Source organism: Engystomops pustulosus, chromosome 9 (genome assembly GCF_040894005.1).
Source record: "Engystomops pustulosus chromosome 9, aEngPut4.maternal, whole genome shotgun sequence".
In the NCBI taxonomy this organism is placed as follows: domain Eukaryota; kingdom Metazoa; phylum Chordata; class Amphibia; order Anura; family Leptodactylidae; genus Engystomops; species Engystomops pustulosus.
This window is the reverse complement of record NC_092419.1, coordinates 62,157,443-62,173,305: the sequence shown is the minus strand read 5'-3', so window position 1 is coordinate 62,173,305 and position 15,863 is coordinate 62,157,443. Positions and strand designations below refer to the sequence as shown.

Here is a 15,863-nt window from a genome sequence, read left to right as displayed (position 1 = left end):
AAAAAGGTCAACGGAACTTGGGATTCCCAGCCAGTCTCCCATGCTGGTACTTGCCAAGCCTTAAGCTGCATTGCTGCTGCGATCTGACGAGAGCAGGCACATTCAGCTTAGAATGGCCGTTGACAGCAGCTGTTCAATTTGAACCTTCTTTTACTATCTCATAGAGAAGCTAACACAATTTTCAGGTTCAAAAAGGTCAACGGAACTTGGGATTCCCAGCCAGTCTCCCATGCTGGTACTTGCCAAGCCTTAAGCTGCATTGCTGCTGCGATCTGACGAGAGCAGGAACATTCAGCTTAGAATGGCCGTTGACAGCAGCTGTTCAATTTGAACCTTCTTTTACTATCTCATAGAGAAAGTAACACAATTTTCAGGTTAAAAAAGGTCAACAGAACTTGGGATTCCCAGCCAGTCTCCCATGCTGGTACTTGCCAAGCCTTAAGCTGCATTGCTGCTGCGATCTGACGAGAGCAGGCACATTCAGCTTAGAATGGCCGTTGACAGCAGCTGTTCAATTTGAACCTTCTTTTGCTATCTCATAGAGAAACTAACACAATTTTCAGGTTCAAAAAGGTCAACAGAACTTGGGATTCCCAGCCAGTCTCCCATGCTGGTACTTGCCAAGCCTTAAGCTGCATTGCTGCTGCGATCTGACGAGAGCAGGCACATTCAGCTTAGAATTGCCGTTGACAGCAGCTGTTCAATTTGAACCTTCTTTTACTATCTCATAGAGAAACTAACACAATTTTCAGGTTCAAAAAGGTCAACAGAACTTGGGATTCCCAGCCAGTCTCCCATGCTGGTACTTGCCAAGACTTAAGCTGCATTGCTGCTGCGATCTGACGAGAGCAGGCACATTCAGCTTAGAATGGCCATTGACAGCAGTTGTTCAATTTGAACCTTCTTTTGCTATCTCATAGAGAAACTAACACAATTTTCAGGTTCAAAAAGGTCAACGGAACTTGGGATTCCCAGCCAGTCTCCCATGCTGGTACTTGCCAAGCCTTAAGCTGCATTGCTGCTGCGATCTGACGAGAGCAGGCACATTCAGCTTAGAATGGCCGTTGACAGCAGCTGTTCAATTTGAACCTTCTTTTACTATCTCATAGAGAAACTAACACATTTTCAGGTTCAAAAAGGTCAACGGAACTTGGAATTCCCAGCCAGTCTCCCATGCAGTTACTTGCCAAGCCTTAAGCTGCATTGCTGCTGCGATCTGACGAGAGCAGGAACATTCAGCTTAGAATGGCCGTTGACAGCAGCTGTTCAATTTGAACCTTCTTTTACTATCTCATAGAGAAAGTAACACAATTTTCAGGTTAAAAAAGGTCAACAGAACTTGGGATTCCCAGCCAGTCTCCCATGCTGGTACTTGCCAAGCCTTAAGCTGCATTGCTGCTGCGATCTGACGAGAGCAGGCACATTCAGCTTAGAATGGCCGTTGACAGCAGCTGTTCAATTTGAACCTTCTTTTGCTATCTCATAGAGAAACTAACACAATTTTCAGGTTCAAAAAGGTCAACGGAACTTGGGATTCCAAGCCAGTCTCCCATGCTGGTACTTGCCAAGCCTTAAGCTGCATTGCTGCTGCGATCTGACGAGAGCAGGCACATTCAGCTTAGAATTGCCGTTGACAGCAGCTGTTCAATTTGAACCTTCTTTTACTATCTCATAGAGAAACTAACACAATTTTCAGGTTCAAAAAGGTCAACAGAACTTGGGATTCCCAGCCAGTCTCCCATGCTTGTACTTGCCAAGCCTTAAGCTGCATCGCTGCTGCGATCTGACAAGAGCACACACATTCAGCTTAGAATGGCCGTTGACAGCAGTCGTTCAATTTGAACCTTCTTCTACTATCTCATATAGAAACTAACACAATTTTCAGGTTCAAAAAGGTCACCAGAACTTGGGATTCCAAGCCAGTCTCCCATGCTGGTACTTGCCAAGCCTTAAGCAGCATTGCTGCTGCGATCTGACGAGAGCAGGCACATTCTGCTTAGAATGGCCGTTGACAGCAGCTGTTCAATTTGAACCTTCTTTTACTATCTCATAGAGAAACTAACACAATTTTCAGGTTCAAAAAGGTCAACAGAACTTGGGATTCCCAGCCAGTCTCCCATGCTGGTACTTGCCAAGCCTTAAGCTGCATTGCTGCTGCGATCTGACAAGAGCAGGCACATTCAGCTTAGAATGGCCATTGACAGCAGCTGTTCAATTTGAACCTTCTTTTGCTATCTCATAGAGAAACTAACACAATTTTCAGGTTCAAAAAGGTCAACGGAACTTGGGATTCCCAGCCAGTCTCCCATGCTGGTACTTGCCAAGCCTTAAGCTGCATTGCTGCTGCGAGCTGACGAGAGCAGGCACATTCAGCTTAGAATGGCCGTTGACAGCAGCTGTTCAATTTGAACCTTCTTTTACTATCTCATAGAGAAAATAACACATTTTCAGGTTCAAAAAGGTCAACAGAACTTGGAATTCCCAGCCAGTCTCCCATGCTGGTACTTGCCAAGCCTTAAGCTGCATTGCTGCTGCGATCTGACGAGAGCAGGCACATTCAGCTTAGAATGGCCGTTGACAGCAGCTGTTCAATTTGAACCTTCTTTTACTATCTCATAGAGAAACTAACACAATTTTCAGGTTAAAAAAGGTTAACAGAACTTGGGATTCCCAGCCAGTCCCCCATGCTGGTACTTGCCAAGCCTTAAGCTGCATTGCTGCTGCGATCTGACGAGAGCAGGCACATTCAGCTTAGAATGGCCGTTGACAGCAGCTGTTCAATTTGAACCTTCTTTTGCTATCTCATAGAGAAACTAACACAATTTTCAGGTTCAAAAAGGTCAACGGAACTTGGGATTCCCAGCCAGTCTCCCATGCTGGTACTTGCCAAGCCTTAAGCTGCATTGCTGCTGCGATCTGACAAGAGCAGGCACATTCAGCTTAGAATGGCCGTTGACAGCAGCTGTTCAATTTGAACCTTCTTTTACTATCTCATAGAGAAACTAACACAATTTTCAGGTTCAAAAAGGTCAACAGAACTTGGGATTCCAAGCCAGTCTCCCATGCTGGTACTTGCCAAGCCTTAAGCTGCATTGCTGCTGCGATCTGACAAGAGCAGGCACATTCAGCTTAGAATGGCCGTTGACAGCAGCTGTTCAATTTGAACCTTCTTTTGCTATCTCATAGAGAAACTAACACAATTTTCAGGTTCAAAAAGGTCAACGGAACTTAGGATTCCCAGCCAGTCTCCCATGCTGGTACTTGCCAAGCCTTAAGCTGCATTGCTGCTGCGATCTGACGAGAGCAGGCACATTCAGCTTAGAATGGCCGTTGACAGCAGCTGTTCAATTTGAACCTTCTTTTACTATCTCATAGAGAAACTAACACATTTTCAGGTTCAAAAAGGTCAACGGAACTTGGAATTCCCAGCCAGTCTCCCATGCTGGTACTTGCCAAGCCTTACGCTGCATTGCTGCTGCGATCTGACGAGAGCAGGCACATTCAGCTTAGAATGGCCGTTGACAGCAGCTGTTCAATTTGAACCTTCTTTTACTATCTCATAGAGAAACTAACACATTTTCAGGTTCAAAAAGGTCAACGGAACTTGGAATTCCCAGCCAGTCTCCCATGCTGGTACTTGCCAAGCCTTACGCTGCATTGCTGCTGCGATCTGACGAGAGCAGGCACATTCAGCTTAGAATGGCCGTTGACAGCAGCTGTTCAATTTGAACCTTCTTTTGCTATCTCATAGAGAAACTAACACAATTTTCAGGTTCAAAAAGGTCAACGGAACTTGGGATTCCCAGCCAGTCTCCCATGCTGGTACTTTCCAAGCCTTAAGCTGCATTGCTGCTGCGATCTGATGAGAGCAGGCACATTCAGCTTAGAATGGCCGTTGACAGCAGCTGTTCAATTTGAACCTTCTTTTACTATCTCATAGAGAAACTAACACATTTTTATGTTCAAAAAGGTCAACGGAACTTGGAATTCCCAGCCAGTCTCCCATGCTGGTACTTGCCAAGCCTTAAGCTGCATTGCTGCTGCGATCTGACGAGAGCAGGCACATTCAGCTTAGAATGGCCGTTGACAGCAGCTGTTCAATTTGAACCTTCTTTTACTATCTCATAGAGAAAATAACACAATTTTCAGGTTAAAAAAGGTCAACAGAACTTGGGATTCCCAGCCAGTCTCCCATGCTGGTACTTGCCAAGCCTTAAGCTGCATTGCTGCTGCGATCTGACGAGAGCAGGCACATTCAGCTTAGAATGGCCGTTGACAGCAGCTGTTCAATTTGAACCTTCTTTTGCTATCTCATAGAGAAACTAACACAATTTTCAGGTTCAAAAAGGTCAACGGAACTTGGGATTCCCAGCCAGTCTCCCATGCTGGTACTTGCCAAGCCTTAAGCTGCATTGCTGCTGCGATCTGACGAGAGCAGGCACATTCAGCTTAGAATTGCCGTTGACAGCAGCTGTTCAATTTGAACCTTCTTTTACTATCTCATAGAGAAACTAACACAATTTTCAGGTTCAAAAAGGTCAACAGAATTTGGGATTCCCAGCCAGTCTCCCATGCTGGTACTTGCCAAGCCTTAAGCTGCATCGCTGCTGCGATCTGACAAGAGCACACACATTCAGCTTAGAATGGCCGTTGACAGCAGTCGATCAATTTGAACCTTCTTCTACTATCTCATATAGAAACTAACACAATTTTCAGGTTCAAAAAGGTCACCAGAACTTGGGATTCCAAGCCAGTCTCCCATGCTGGTACTTGCCAAGCCTTAAGCAGCATTGCTGCTGCGATCTGACGAGAGCAGGCACATTCTGCTTAGAATGGCCGTTGACAGCAGCTGTTCAATTTGAACCTTCTTTTACTATCTCATAGAGAAACTAACACAATTTTCAGGTTCAAAAAGGTCAACAGAACTTGGGATTCCCAGCCAGTCTCCCATGCTGGTACTTGCCAAGCCTTAAGCTGCATTGCTGCTGCGATCTGTCGAGAGCAGGCACATTCAGCTTAGAATGGCCATTGACAGCAGCTGTTCAATTTGAACCTTCTTTTACTATCTCATAGAGAAACTAACACAATTTTCAGGTTCAAAAAGGTCAACGGAACTTGGGATTCCCAGCCAGTCTCCCATGCTGGTACTTGCCAAGCCTTAAGCTGCATTGCTGCTGCGATCTGACGAGAGCAGGCACATTCAGCTTAGAATGGCCGTTGACAGCAGCTGTTCAATTTGAACCTTCTTTTACTATCTCATAGAGAAACTAACACATTTTCAGGTTCAAAAAGGTCAACGGAACTTGGAATTCCCAGCCAGTCTCCCATGCTGGTACTTGCCAAGCCTTAAGTTGCATTGCTGCTGCGATCTGACGAGAGCAGGCAAATTCAGCTTAGAATGGCCGTTGACAGCAGCTGTTCAATTTGAACCTTCTTTTACTATCTCATAGAGAAACTAACACATTTTCAGGTTCAAAATGGTCACCAGAACTTGGGATTCCCAGCCAGTCTCCCATGCTGGTACTTGCCAAGCCTTAAGCTGCATTGCTGCTGCAATCTGACGAGAGCAGGCACATTCAGCTTAGAATTGCCGTTGACAGCAGCTGTTCAATTTGAACCTTCTTTTACTATCTCATAGAGAAACTAACACAATTTTCAGGTTCAAAAAGGTCAACGGAACTTGGAATTCCCAGCCAGTCTCCCATGCTGGTACTTGCCAAGCCTTAAGTTGCATTGCTGCTGGGATCTGACGAGAGCAGGCAAATTCAGCTTAGAATGGCCGTTGACAGCAGCTGTTCAATTTGAACCTTCTTTAACTATCTTATAGAGAAACTAACACATTTTCAGGTTCAAAAAGGTCAACAGAACTTGGGATTCCCAGCCAGTCTCCCATGCTGGTACTTGCCAAGCCTTAAGCGGCATTGCTGCTGCAATCTGACGAGAGCAGTCACATTCAGCTTAGAATTGCCGTTGACAGCAGCTGTTCAATTTGAACCTTCTTTTACTATCTCATAGAGAAACTAACACAATTTTCAGGTTCAAAAAGGTCAACGGTACTTGGGATTCCCAGCCAGTCTCCCATGCTGGTACTTGCCAAGCCTTAAGCTGCATCGCTGCTGCGATCTGAAAAGAGCACACACATTCAGCTAAGATTGGCCGTTGACAGCAGTTGTTCAATTTGAACCTTCTTCTACTATCTCATAGAGAAACTAACACAATTTTCAGGTTCAAAAAGGTCACCAGAACTTGGGATTCCCAGCCAGTCTCCCATGCTGGTACTTGCCAAGCCTTAAGCTGCATCCCTGCTGCGATCTGACAAGAGCACGCACATTCAGCTTAGAATTGCCGTTGACAGCAGCTTTTCAATTTGAACCTTCTTTTACTATCTCATACAGAAACTAACACAATTTTCAGGTTCAAAAAGGTCAACGGAACTTGGGATTCCCAGCCAGTCTCCCATGCTGGTACTTGCCAAGCCTTAAGCTGCATTGCTGCTGCGATCTGACGAGAGCAGGCACATTCAGCTTAGAATGGCCATTGACAGCAGCTGTTCAATTTGAACCTTCTTTTACTATCTCATAGAGAAACTAACACAATTTTCAGGTTCAAAAAGGTCAACAGAACTTGGGATTCCCAGCCAGTCTCCCATGCTGGTACTTGCCAAGCCTTAAGCTGCATCGCTGCTGCGATCTGACAAGAGCACACACATTCAGCTTAGAATGGCCGTTGACAGCAGTTGTTCAATTTGAACCTTCTTCTACTATCTCATAGAGAAACTAACACAATTTTCAGGTTCAAAAAAGTCACCAGAACTTGGGATTCCCAGCCAGTCTCCCATGCTGGTACTTGCCAAGCCTTAAGCTGCATCGCTGCTGCGATCTGACAAGAGCACGCACATTCAGCTTAGAATGGCCGTTGACAGCAGCTGTTCAATTTGAACCTTCTTTTACTATCTCATAGAGAAACTAACACAATTTTCAAGTTCAAAAAGGTCAACAGAACTTGGGATTCCCAGCCAGTCTCCCATGCTGGAACTTGCCAAGCCTTAAGCTGCATTGCTGCTGCGATCTGACAAGAGCAGGCACATTCAGCTTTGAATGGCCATTGACAGCAGCATTTCAAATTGAACCTTCTTTTACTATCTCATAGAGAAACTAACACAATTTTCAGGTTCAAAAAGGTCTACGGAACTTGGGATTCCCAGCCAGTCTCCCATGCTGGTACTTGCCAAGCCTTAAGCTGCATTGCTGCTGCGATCTGACGAGAGCAGGCACATTCAGCTTAGAATGGCCATTGATAGAAGCTGTTCAATTTGAACCTTCTTTTGCTATCTCATAGAGAAACTAACACAATTTTCAGGTTCAAAAAGGTCACCAGAACTTGGGATTCCAAGCCAGTCTCCCATGCTGGTACTTGCCAAGCCTTAAGCTGCATCGCTGCTGCGATCTGACAAGAGCACGCACATTCAGCTTAGAATGGCCGTTGACAGCAGCTGTTCAATTTGAACCTTCTTTTACTATCTCATAGAGAAACTAACACATTTTCAGGTTCAAAAAGGTCAACAGAACTTGGGATTCCCAGCCAGTCTCCCATGCTGGTACTTGCCAAGCCTTAAGCTGCATTGCTGCTGCGATCTGACGAGAGCAGGCACATTCAGCTTAGAATGGCCGTTGACAGCAGCTGTTCAATTTGAACCTTCTTTTACTATCTCATAGAGAAACTAACACATTTTCAGGTTCAAAAAGGTCAACGGAACTTGGAATTCCCAGCCAGTCTCCCATGCTGGTACTTGCCAAGCCTTAAGTTGCATTGCTGCTGCGATCTGACGAGAGCAGGCAAATTCAGCTTAGAATGGCCGTTGACAGCAGCATTTCAAATTGAACCTTCTTTTACTATCTCATAGAGAAACTAAAACAATTTTCAAGTTCAAAAAGGTCAACAGAACTTGGGATTCCCAGCCAGTCTCCCATGCTGGAACTTGCCAAGCCTTAAGCTGTATCGCTGCTGCGATCTGACAAGAGCACGCACATTCAGCTTAGAATGGCCGTTGACAGCAGCTGTTCAATTTGAACCTTCTTTTACTATCTCATAGAGAAACTAACACAATTTTCAGGTTCAAAAAGGTCAACAGAACTTGGGATTCCCAGCCAGTCTCCCATGCTGGTACTTGCCAAGCCTTAAGCTGCATTGCTGCTGCGATCTGACGAGAGCAGGAACATTCAGCTTAGAATGGCCATTGACAGCAGCTGTTCAATTTGAACCTTCTTTTACTATCTCATAGAGAAACTAAAACAATTTTCAAGTTCAAAAAGGTCAACAGAACTTGGGATTCCCAGCCAGTCTCCCATGCTGGTACTTGCCAAGCCTTAAGCTGCATTGCTGCTGCGATCTGACGAGAGCAGGAACATTCAGCTTAGAATGGCCATTGACAGCAGCTGTTCAATTTGAACCTTCTTTTACTATCTCATAGAGAAACTAACACAATTTTCAGGTTCAAAAAGGTCAACAGAACTTGAGAATCCCTGCCAGTCTCCCATGCTGGTACTTGCCAAGCCTTAAGCTGCATCGCTGCTGCGATCTGACAAGAGCACACACATTCTGCTTAGAATGGCCGTTGACAGCAGTTGTTCAATTTGAACCTTCTTCTACTATCTCATAGAGAAACTAACACAATTTTCAGGTTAAAAATGGTCAACAGAACTTGGGATTCCCAGCCAGTCTCCCATGCTGGTACTTGCCAAGCCTTAAGCTGCATCGCTGCTGCGATCTGACAAGAGCACGCACATTCAGCTTAGAATGGCCGTTTACAGCAGCTGTTTAATTTGAACCTTCTTTTGCTATCTCATAGAGAAACTAACACAATTTTCAGGTTCAAAAAGGTCAACGGAACTTGGGATTCCCAGCCAGTCTCCCATGCTGGTACTTGCCAAGCCTTAAGCTGCATCGCTGCTACGATCTGAAAAGAGCACACACATTCAGCTTAGAATGGCCGTTGACAGCAGTTGTTCAATTTGAACCTACTTCTACTATCTCATAGAGAAACTAACACAATTTTCAGGTTCAAAAAGGTCAACGGAACTTGGGATTCCCAGCCAGTCTCCCATGCTGGAACTTGCCAAGCCGTAAGCTGCATCGCTGCTGCGATCTGACAAGAGCACGCACATTCAGCTTAGAATGGCCGTTGACAGCAGCTGTTCAATTTGAACCTTCTTTTACTATCTCATAGAGAAACTAACACAATTTTCAGGTTCAAAAAGGTCAACGGAACTTGGGATTCCCAGCCAGTCTCCCATGCTGGTACTTGCTAAGCCTTAAGCTGCATTGCTGCTGCAATCTGACAAGAGCAGGCACATTCAGCTTAGAATGGCCATTGACAGCAGCTGTTCAATTTGAACCTTCTTTTACTATCTCATAGAGAAACTAACACAATTTTCAGGTTCAAAAAGGTCAACAGAACTTGGGATTCCCAGCCAGTCTCCCATGCTGGTACTTGCCAAGCCTTAAGCTGCATCGCTGCTGCGATCTGACAAGAGCACACACATTCAGCTTAGAATGGCCGTTGACAGCAGTTGTTCAATTTGAACCTTCTTCTACTATCTCATAGAGAAACTAACACAATTTTCAGGTTCAAAAAAGTCACCAGAACTTGGGATTCCCAGCCAGTCTCCCATGCTGGTACTTGCCAAGCCTTAAGCTGCATCGCTGCTGCGATCTGACAAGAGCACGCACATTCAGCTTAGAATGGCCGGTGACAGCAGCTGTTCAATTTGAACCTTCTTTTACTATCTCATAGAGAAACTAACACAATTTTCAAGTTCAAAAAGGTCAACAGAACTTGGGATTCCCAGCCAGTCTCCCATGCTGGAACTTGCCAAGCCTTAAGCTGCATAACTGCTGCGATCTGACAAGAGCAGGCACATTCAGCTTTGAATGGCCATTGACAGCAGCTGTTCAATTTGAACCTTCTTTTACTATCTCATAGAGAAACTAAAACAATTTTCAAGTTCAAAAAGGTCAACGGAACTTGGGATTCCCAGCCAGTCTCCCATGCTGGTACTTGCCAAGCCTTAAGCTGCATTGCTGCTGCGATCTGACGAGAGCAGGCACATTCAGCTTAGAATGGCCATTGACAGCAGTTGTTCAATTTGAACCTTCTTCTACTATCTCATATAGAAACTAACACAATTTTCAGGTTCAAAAAGGTCACCAGAACTTGGGATTCCAAGCCAGTCTCCCATGCTGGTACTTGCCAAGCCTTAAGCTGCATCGCTGCTGCGATCTGACAAGAGCACGCACATTCAGCTTAGAATGGCCGTTGACAGCAACTGTTCAATTTGAAAGTTCTTTTACTATCTCATAGAGAAACTAACACAATTTTCAGGTTCAAAAAGGGCAACGGAACTTGGGATTCCCAGCCAGTCTCCCATGCTGGTACTTGCCAAGCCTTAAGCTGCATTGCTGCTGCGATCAGGCGAGAGCAGGCACATTCAGCTTAGAATGGCCATTGACAGCAGTTGTTCAATTTGAACCTTCTTCTACTATCTTATATAGAAACTAACACAATTTTCAGGTTCAAAAAGGTCAACGGAACTTGGGATTCCCAGCCAGTCTCCCATGCTGGTACTTGCCAAGCCTTAAGCTGCATTGCTGCTGCGATCTGACGAGAGCAGGCACATTCAGCTTAGAATGGCCATTGAAAGCAGTTGTTCAATTTGAACCTTCTTCTACTATCTCATATAGAAACTAACACAATTTTCAGGTTCAAAAAGGTCACCAGAACTTGGGATTCCAAGCCAGTCTCCCATGCTGGTACTTGCCAAGCCTTAAGCTGCATCGCTGCTGCGATCTGACAAGAGCACGCACATTCAGCTTAGAATGGCCGTTGACAGCAGCTGTTCAATTTGAACCTTCTTTTACTATCTCATAGAGAAACTAACACAATTTTCAGGTTCAAAAAGGGCAACGGAACTTGGGATTCCCAGCCAGTCTCCCATGCTGGTACTTGCCAAGCCTTAAGCTGCATTGCTGCTGCGATCTGGCGAGAGCAGGCACATTCAGCTTAGAATGGCCATTGACAGCAGTTGTTCAATTTGAACCTTCTTCTACTATCTTATATAGAAACTAACACAATTTTCAGGTTCAAAAAGGTCACCAGAACTTGGGATTCCAAGCCAGTCTCCCATGCTGGTACTTGCCAAGCCTTAAGCTGCATTGCTGCTGCAATCTGACAAGAGCAGGCACATTCAGCTTAGAATTGCCGTTGACAGCAGCTGTTCAATTTGAACCTTCTTTTGCTATCTCATAGAGAAACTAACACAATTTTCAGGTTAAAAAAGGTCAACGGAACTTGGGATTCCCAGCCAGTCTCCCATGCTGGTACTTGCCAAGCCTTAAGCTGCATCACTGCTGCGATCTGACAAGAGCACGCACATTCAGCTTAGAATGGCCGTTGACAGCAGCTGCTCAATTTGAACCTTCTTTTACTATCTCATAGAGAAACTAACACAATTTTCAGGTTCAAAAAGGGCAACGGAACTTGGGATTCCAAGCCAGTCTCCCATGCTGGTACTTGCCAAGCCTTAAGCTGCATTGCTGCTGCAGTCTGACAAGAGCAGGCACATTCAGCTTAGAATGGCCGTTGACAGCAGCTGTTCAATTTGAACCTTCTTTTGCTATCTCATAGAGAAACTAACACAATTTTCAGGTTCAAAAAGGTCACCAGAACTTGGGATTCCAGGCCAGTCTCCCATGCTGGTACTTGCCAAGCCTTAAGCTGCATCACTGCTGCGATCTGACAAGAGCACGCACATTAAGCTTAGAATGGGCGTTGACAGCAGCTGTTCAATTTGAACCTTCTTTTACTATCTCATAGAGAAACTAACACATTTTAAGGTTCAAAAAGGTCAACAGAACTTGGGATTCCCAGCCAGTCTCCCATGCTGGTACTTGCCAAGCCTTAAGCTGCATCGCTGCTGCGATCTGAAAAGAGCACACACATTCAGCTTAGAATGGCCGTTGACAGCAGTTGTTCAATTTGAACCTTCTTCTACTATCTCATAGAGAAACTAACACAATTTTCAGGTTCAAAAAAGTCACCAGAACTTGGGATTCCCAGCCAGTCTCCCATGCTGGTACTTGCCAAGCCTTAAGCTGCATCGCTGCTGCGATCTGACAAGAGCACGCACATTCAGCTTAGAATGGCCGTTGACAGCAGCTGTTCAATTTGAACCTTCTTTTACTATCTCATAGAGAAACTAACACAATTTTCAGGTTCAAAAAGGTCACCAGAACTTGGGATCCCCAGCCAGTCTCCCATGCTGGTACTTGCCAAGCCTTAAGCTGCATCGCTGCTGCGATCTGAGAAGAGCACGCACATTCAGCTTAGAATTGCCGTTGACAGCAGCTTTTCAATTTGAACCTTCTTTTACTATCTCATACAGAAACTAACACAATTTTCAGGTTCAAAAAGGTCTACGGAACTTGGGATTCCCAGCCAGTCTCCCATGCTGGTACTTGCCAAGCCTTAAGCTGCATTGCTGCTGCGATCTGACGAGAGCAGGCACATTCAGCTTAGAATGGCCATTGATAGCAGCTGTTCAATTTGAACCTTCTTTTGCTATCTCATAGAGAAACTAACACAATTTTCAGGTTCAAAAAGGTCACCAGAACTTGGGATTCCAAGCCAGTCTTCCATGCTGGTACTTGCCAAGCCTTAAGCTGCATCGCTGCTGCGATCTGACAAGAGCACGCACATTCAGCTTAGAATGGCCGTTGACAGCAGCTGTTCAATTTGAACCTTCTTTTACTATCTCATAGAGAAACTAACACATTTTCAGGTTCAAAAAGGTCAACAGAACTTGGGATTCCCAGCCAGTCTCCCATGCTGGTACTTGCCAAGCCTTAAGCTGCATTGCTGCTGCGATCTGACGAGAGCAGGCACATTCAGCTTAGAATGGCCGTTGACAGCAGCTGTTCAATTTGAACCTTCTTTTTCTATCTCATAGAGAAACTAACACATTTTCAGGTTCAAAAAGGTCAACGGAACTTGGAATTCCCAGCCAGTCTCCCATGCTGGTACTTGCCAAGCCTTAAGTTGCATTGCTGCTGCGATCTGACGAGAGCAGGCAAATTCAGCTTAGAATGGCTGTTGACAGCAGCTGTTCAATTTGAACCTTCTTTTGCTATCTCATAGAGAAACTAACACAATTTTCAAGTTCAAAACGGTCAACGGAACTTGGGATTCCCAGCCAGTCTCCCATGCTGGTACTTGCCAAGCCTTAAGCTGCATTGCTGCTGCGATCTGACAAGAGCAGGCACATTCAGCTTAGAATGGCCGTTGACAGCAGCATTTCAAATTGAACCTTCTTTTACTATCTCATAGAGAAACTAAAACAATTTTCAAGTTCAAAAAGGTCAACAGAACTTGGGATTCCCAGCCAGTCTCCCATGCTGGAACTTGCCAAGCCTTAAGCTGTATCGCTGCTGCGATCTGACAAGAGCACGCACATTCAGCTTAGAATGGCCGTTGACAGCAGCTGTTCAATTTGAACCTTCTTTTACTATCTCATAGAGAAACTAACACAATTTTCAGGTTCAAAAAGGTCAACAGAACTTGGGATTCCCAGCCAGTCTCCCATGCTGGTACTTGCCAAGCCTTAAGCTGCATTGCTGCTGCGATCTGACGAGAGCAGGAACATTCAGCTTAGAATGGCCATTGACAGCAGCTGTTCAATTTGAACCTTCTTTTACTATCTCATAGAGAAACTAAAACAATTTTCAAGTTCAAAAAGGTCAACAGAACTTGGGATTCCCAGCCAGTCTCCCATGCTGGTACTTGCCAAGCCTTAAGCTGCATTGCTGCTGCGATCTGACGAGAGCAGGAACATTCAGCTTAGAATGGCCGTTGACAGCAGCTGTTCAATTTGAACCTTCTTTTACTATCTCATAGAGAAACTAACACAATTTTCAGGTTCAAAAAGGTCAACAGAACTTGGGATTCCCAGCCAGTCTCCCATGCTGGTACTTGCCAAGACTTAAGCTGCATTGCTGCTGCGATCTGACGAGAGCAGGCACATTCTGCTTAGAATGGCCATTGACAGCAGTTGTTCAATTTGAACCTTCTTTTGCTATCTCATAGAGAAACTAACACAATTTTCAGGTTCAAAAAGGTCAACGGAACTTGGGATTCCCAGCCAGTCTCCCATGCTGGTACTTGCCAAGCCTTAAGCTGCATTGCTGCTGCGATCTGACGAGAGCAGGCACATTCAGCTTAGAATGGCCGTTGACAGCAGCTGTTCAATTTGAACCTTCTTTTGCTATCTCATAGAGAAACTAACACAATTTTCAGGTTCAAAAAGGTCACCAGAACTTGGGATTCCAGGCCAGTCTCCCATGCTGGTACTTGCCAAGCCTTAAGCTGCATCACTGCTGCGATCTGACAAGAGCACGCACATTAAGCTTAGAATGGGCGTTGACAGCAGCTGTTCAATTTGAACCTTCTTTTACTATCTCATAGAGAAACTAACACATTTTAAGGTTCAAAAAGGTCAACAGAACTTGGGATTCCCAGCCAGTCTCCCATGCTGGTACTTGCCAAGCCTTAAGCTGCATCGCTGCTGCGATCTGAAAAGAGCACACACATTCAGCTTAGAATGGCCGTTGACAGCAGTTGTTCAATTTGAACCTTCTTCTACTATCTCATAGAGAAACTAACACAATTTTCAGGTTCAAAAAAGTCACCAGAACTTGGGATTCCCAGCCAGTCTCCCATGCTGGTACTTGCCAAGCCTTAAGCTGCATCGCTGCTGCGATCTGACAAGAGCACGCACATTCAGCTTAGAATGGCCGTTGACAGCAGCTGTTCAATTTGAACCTTCTTTTACTATCTCATAGAGAAACTAACACAATTTTCAGGTTCAAAAAGGTCACCAGAACTTGGGATCCCCAGCCAGTCTCCCATGCTGGTACTTGCCAAGCCTTAAGCTGCATCGCTGCTGCGATCTGAGAAGAGCACGCACATTCAGCTTAGAATTGCCGTTGACAGCAGCTTTTCAATTTGAACCTTCTTTTACTATCTCATACAGAAACTAACACAATTTTCAGGTTCAAAAAGGTCTACGGAACTTGGGATTCCCAGCCAGTCTCCCATGCTGGTACTTGCCAAGCCTTAAGCTGCATTGCTGCTGCGATCTGACGAGAGCAGGCACATTCAGCTTAGAATGGCCATTGATAGCAGCTGTTCAATTTGAACCTTCTTTTGCTATCTCATAGAGAAACTAACACAATTTTCAGGTTCAAAAAGGTCACCAGAACTTGGGATTCCAAGCCAGTCTTCCATGCTGGTACTTGCCAAGCCTTAAGCTGCATCGCTGCTGCGATCTGACAAGAGCACGCACATTCAGCTTAGAATGGCCGTTGACAGCAGCTGTTCAATTTGAACCTTCTTTTACTATCTCATAGAGAAACTAACACATTTTCAGGTTCAAAAAGGTCAACAGAACTTGGGATTCCCAGCCAGTCTCCCATGCTGGTACTTGCCAAGCCTTAAGCTGCATTGCTGCTGCGATCTGACGAGAGCAGGCACATTCAGCTTAGAATGGCCGTTGACAGCAGCTGTTCAATTTGAACCTTCTTTTTCTATCTCATAGAGAAACTAACACATTTTAAGGTTCAAAAAGGTCAACGGAACTTGGAATTCCCAGCCAGTCTCCCATGCTGGTACTTGCCAAGCCTTAAGTTGCATTGCTGCTGCGATCTGACGAGAGCAGGCAAATTCAGCTTAGAATGGCCGTTGACAGCAGCTGTTCAATTTGAACCTTCTTTTGCTATCTCATAGAGAAACTAACACAATTTTCAAGTTCAAA

At 45.0% G+C, this 15,863-nt stretch overlaps 47 pseudogenes; all 47 read right to left on the bottom strand.

The window, feature by feature from the left end:
• Nucleotides 1-5: 5 nt before the first annotated feature.
• Nucleotides 6-124, bottom strand: LOC140089684 (5S ribosomal RNA; annotated as a pseudogene).
• A 70-nt stretch (nt 125-194) lies between these two features.
• On the bottom strand, nt 195-313 carry LOC140078337 (5S ribosomal RNA; annotated as a pseudogene).
• A 70-nt stretch (nt 314-383) lies between these two features.
• On the bottom strand, nt 384-502 carry LOC140078928 (5S ribosomal RNA; annotated as a pseudogene).
• Nucleotides 503-572: 70 nt separating this feature from the next.
• LOC140085476 (5S ribosomal RNA) lies at nt 573-691 on the bottom strand (annotated as a pseudogene).
• Nucleotides 692-761: 70 nt separating this feature from the next.
• Nucleotides 762-880, bottom strand: LOC140094032 (5S ribosomal RNA; annotated as a pseudogene).
• A 70-nt stretch (nt 881-950) lies between these two features.
• Nucleotides 951-1,069, bottom strand: LOC140089672 (5S ribosomal RNA; annotated as a pseudogene).
• Nucleotides 1,070-1,138: 69 nt separating this feature from the next.
• LOC140091846 (5S ribosomal RNA) lies at nt 1,139-1,257 on the bottom strand (annotated as a pseudogene).
• Nucleotides 1,258-1,327: 70 nt separating this feature from the next.
• On the bottom strand, nt 1,328-1,446 carry LOC140078926 (5S ribosomal RNA; annotated as a pseudogene).
• Nucleotides 1,447-1,516: 70 nt separating this feature from the next.
• LOC140091863 (5S ribosomal RNA) lies at nt 1,517-1,635 on the bottom strand (annotated as a pseudogene).
• A 259-nt stretch (nt 1,636-1,894) lies between these two features.
• LOC140098440 (5S ribosomal RNA) lies at nt 1,895-2,013 on the bottom strand (annotated as a pseudogene).
• Nucleotides 2,014-2,083: 70 nt separating this feature from the next.
• On the bottom strand, nt 2,084-2,202 carry LOC140094400 (5S ribosomal RNA; annotated as a pseudogene).
• A 70-nt stretch (nt 2,203-2,272) lies between these two features.
• On the bottom strand, nt 2,273-2,391 carry LOC140087842 (5S ribosomal RNA; annotated as a pseudogene).
• A 69-nt stretch (nt 2,392-2,460) lies between these two features.
• On the bottom strand, nt 2,461-2,579 carry LOC140078379 (5S ribosomal RNA; annotated as a pseudogene).
• A 70-nt stretch (nt 2,580-2,649) lies between these two features.
• On the bottom strand, nt 2,650-2,768 carry LOC140090832 (5S ribosomal RNA; annotated as a pseudogene).
• Nucleotides 2,769-2,838: 70 nt separating this feature from the next.
• LOC140088753 (5S ribosomal RNA) lies at nt 2,839-2,957 on the bottom strand (annotated as a pseudogene).
• Nucleotides 2,958-3,027: 70 nt separating this feature from the next.
• On the bottom strand, nt 3,028-3,146 carry LOC140096502 (5S ribosomal RNA; annotated as a pseudogene).
• Nucleotides 3,147-3,216: 70 nt separating this feature from the next.
• LOC140085120 (5S ribosomal RNA) lies at nt 3,217-3,335 on the bottom strand (annotated as a pseudogene).
• A 69-nt stretch (nt 3,336-3,404) lies between these two features.
• Nucleotides 3,405-3,523, bottom strand: LOC140087615 (5S ribosomal RNA; annotated as a pseudogene).
• Nucleotides 3,524-3,592: 69 nt separating this feature from the next.
• LOC140087614 (5S ribosomal RNA) lies at nt 3,593-3,711 on the bottom strand (annotated as a pseudogene).
• Nucleotides 3,712-3,781: 70 nt separating this feature from the next.
• LOC140085342 (5S ribosomal RNA) lies at nt 3,782-3,900 on the bottom strand (annotated as a pseudogene).
• Nucleotides 3,901-3,969: 69 nt separating this feature from the next.
• Nucleotides 3,970-4,088, bottom strand: LOC140082310 (5S ribosomal RNA; annotated as a pseudogene).
• Nucleotides 4,089-4,158: 70 nt separating this feature from the next.
• On the bottom strand, nt 4,159-4,277 carry LOC140078924 (5S ribosomal RNA; annotated as a pseudogene).
• Nucleotides 4,278-4,347: 70 nt separating this feature from the next.
• On the bottom strand, nt 4,348-4,466 carry LOC140083882 (5S ribosomal RNA; annotated as a pseudogene).
• A 259-nt stretch (nt 4,467-4,725) lies between these two features.
• LOC140098439 (5S ribosomal RNA) lies at nt 4,726-4,844 on the bottom strand (annotated as a pseudogene).
• Nucleotides 4,845-4,914: 70 nt separating this feature from the next.
• LOC140093898 (5S ribosomal RNA) lies at nt 4,915-5,033 on the bottom strand (annotated as a pseudogene).
• A 70-nt stretch (nt 5,034-5,103) lies between these two features.
• LOC140089660 (5S ribosomal RNA) lies at nt 5,104-5,222 on the bottom strand (annotated as a pseudogene).
• A 69-nt stretch (nt 5,223-5,291) lies between these two features.
• On the bottom strand, nt 5,292-5,410 carry LOC140093416 (5S ribosomal RNA; annotated as a pseudogene).
• Nucleotides 5,411-6,423: 1,013 nt separating this feature from the next.
• On the bottom strand, nt 6,424-6,542 carry LOC140082536 (5S ribosomal RNA; annotated as a pseudogene).
• Nucleotides 6,543-7,179: 637 nt separating this feature from the next.
• LOC140093997 (5S ribosomal RNA) lies at nt 7,180-7,298 on the bottom strand (annotated as a pseudogene).
• A 258-nt stretch (nt 7,299-7,556) lies between these two features.
• On the bottom strand, nt 7,557-7,675 carry LOC140078923 (5S ribosomal RNA; annotated as a pseudogene).
• Nucleotides 7,676-7,744: 69 nt separating this feature from the next.
• Nucleotides 7,745-7,863, bottom strand: LOC140093415 (5S ribosomal RNA; annotated as a pseudogene).
• A 259-nt stretch (nt 7,864-8,122) lies between these two features.
• On the bottom strand, nt 8,123-8,241 carry LOC140084628 (5S ribosomal RNA; annotated as a pseudogene).
• Nucleotides 8,242-8,311: 70 nt separating this feature from the next.
• Nucleotides 8,312-8,430, bottom strand: LOC140084627 (5S ribosomal RNA; annotated as a pseudogene).
• Nucleotides 8,431-10,012: 1,582 nt separating this feature from the next.
• Nucleotides 10,013-10,131, bottom strand: LOC140082535 (5S ribosomal RNA; annotated as a pseudogene).
• A 259-nt stretch (nt 10,132-10,390) lies between these two features.
• On the bottom strand, nt 10,391-10,509 carry LOC140097489 (5S ribosomal RNA; annotated as a pseudogene).
• A 70-nt stretch (nt 10,510-10,579) lies between these two features.
• LOC140089199 (5S ribosomal RNA) lies at nt 10,580-10,698 on the bottom strand (annotated as a pseudogene).
• A 259-nt stretch (nt 10,699-10,957) lies between these two features.
• On the bottom strand, nt 10,958-11,076 carry LOC140096827 (5S ribosomal RNA; annotated as a pseudogene).
• A 259-nt stretch (nt 11,077-11,335) lies between these two features.
• LOC140094536 (5S ribosomal RNA) lies at nt 11,336-11,454 on the bottom strand (annotated as a pseudogene).
• A 1,014-nt stretch (nt 11,455-12,468) lies between these two features.
• Nucleotides 12,469-12,587, bottom strand: LOC140093996 (5S ribosomal RNA; annotated as a pseudogene).
• A 258-nt stretch (nt 12,588-12,845) lies between these two features.
• Nucleotides 12,846-12,964, bottom strand: LOC140078922 (5S ribosomal RNA; annotated as a pseudogene).
• A 258-nt stretch (nt 12,965-13,222) lies between these two features.
• On the bottom strand, nt 13,223-13,341 carry LOC140088752 (5S ribosomal RNA; annotated as a pseudogene).
• A 259-nt stretch (nt 13,342-13,600) lies between these two features.
• LOC140084626 (5S ribosomal RNA) lies at nt 13,601-13,719 on the bottom strand (annotated as a pseudogene).
• A 70-nt stretch (nt 13,720-13,789) lies between these two features.
• LOC140081625 (5S ribosomal RNA) lies at nt 13,790-13,908 on the bottom strand (annotated as a pseudogene).
• Nucleotides 13,909-14,167: 259 nt separating this feature from the next.
• On the bottom strand, nt 14,168-14,286 carry LOC140089648 (5S ribosomal RNA; annotated as a pseudogene).
• An 825-nt stretch (nt 14,287-15,111) lies between these two features.
• LOC140093995 (5S ribosomal RNA) lies at nt 15,112-15,230 on the bottom strand (annotated as a pseudogene).
• Nucleotides 15,231-15,488: 258 nt separating this feature from the next.
• LOC140078921 (5S ribosomal RNA) lies at nt 15,489-15,607 on the bottom strand (annotated as a pseudogene).
• A 69-nt stretch (nt 15,608-15,676) lies between these two features.
• On the bottom strand, nt 15,677-15,795 carry LOC140093414 (5S ribosomal RNA; annotated as a pseudogene).
• Nucleotides 15,796-15,863: the final 68 nt, after the last annotated feature.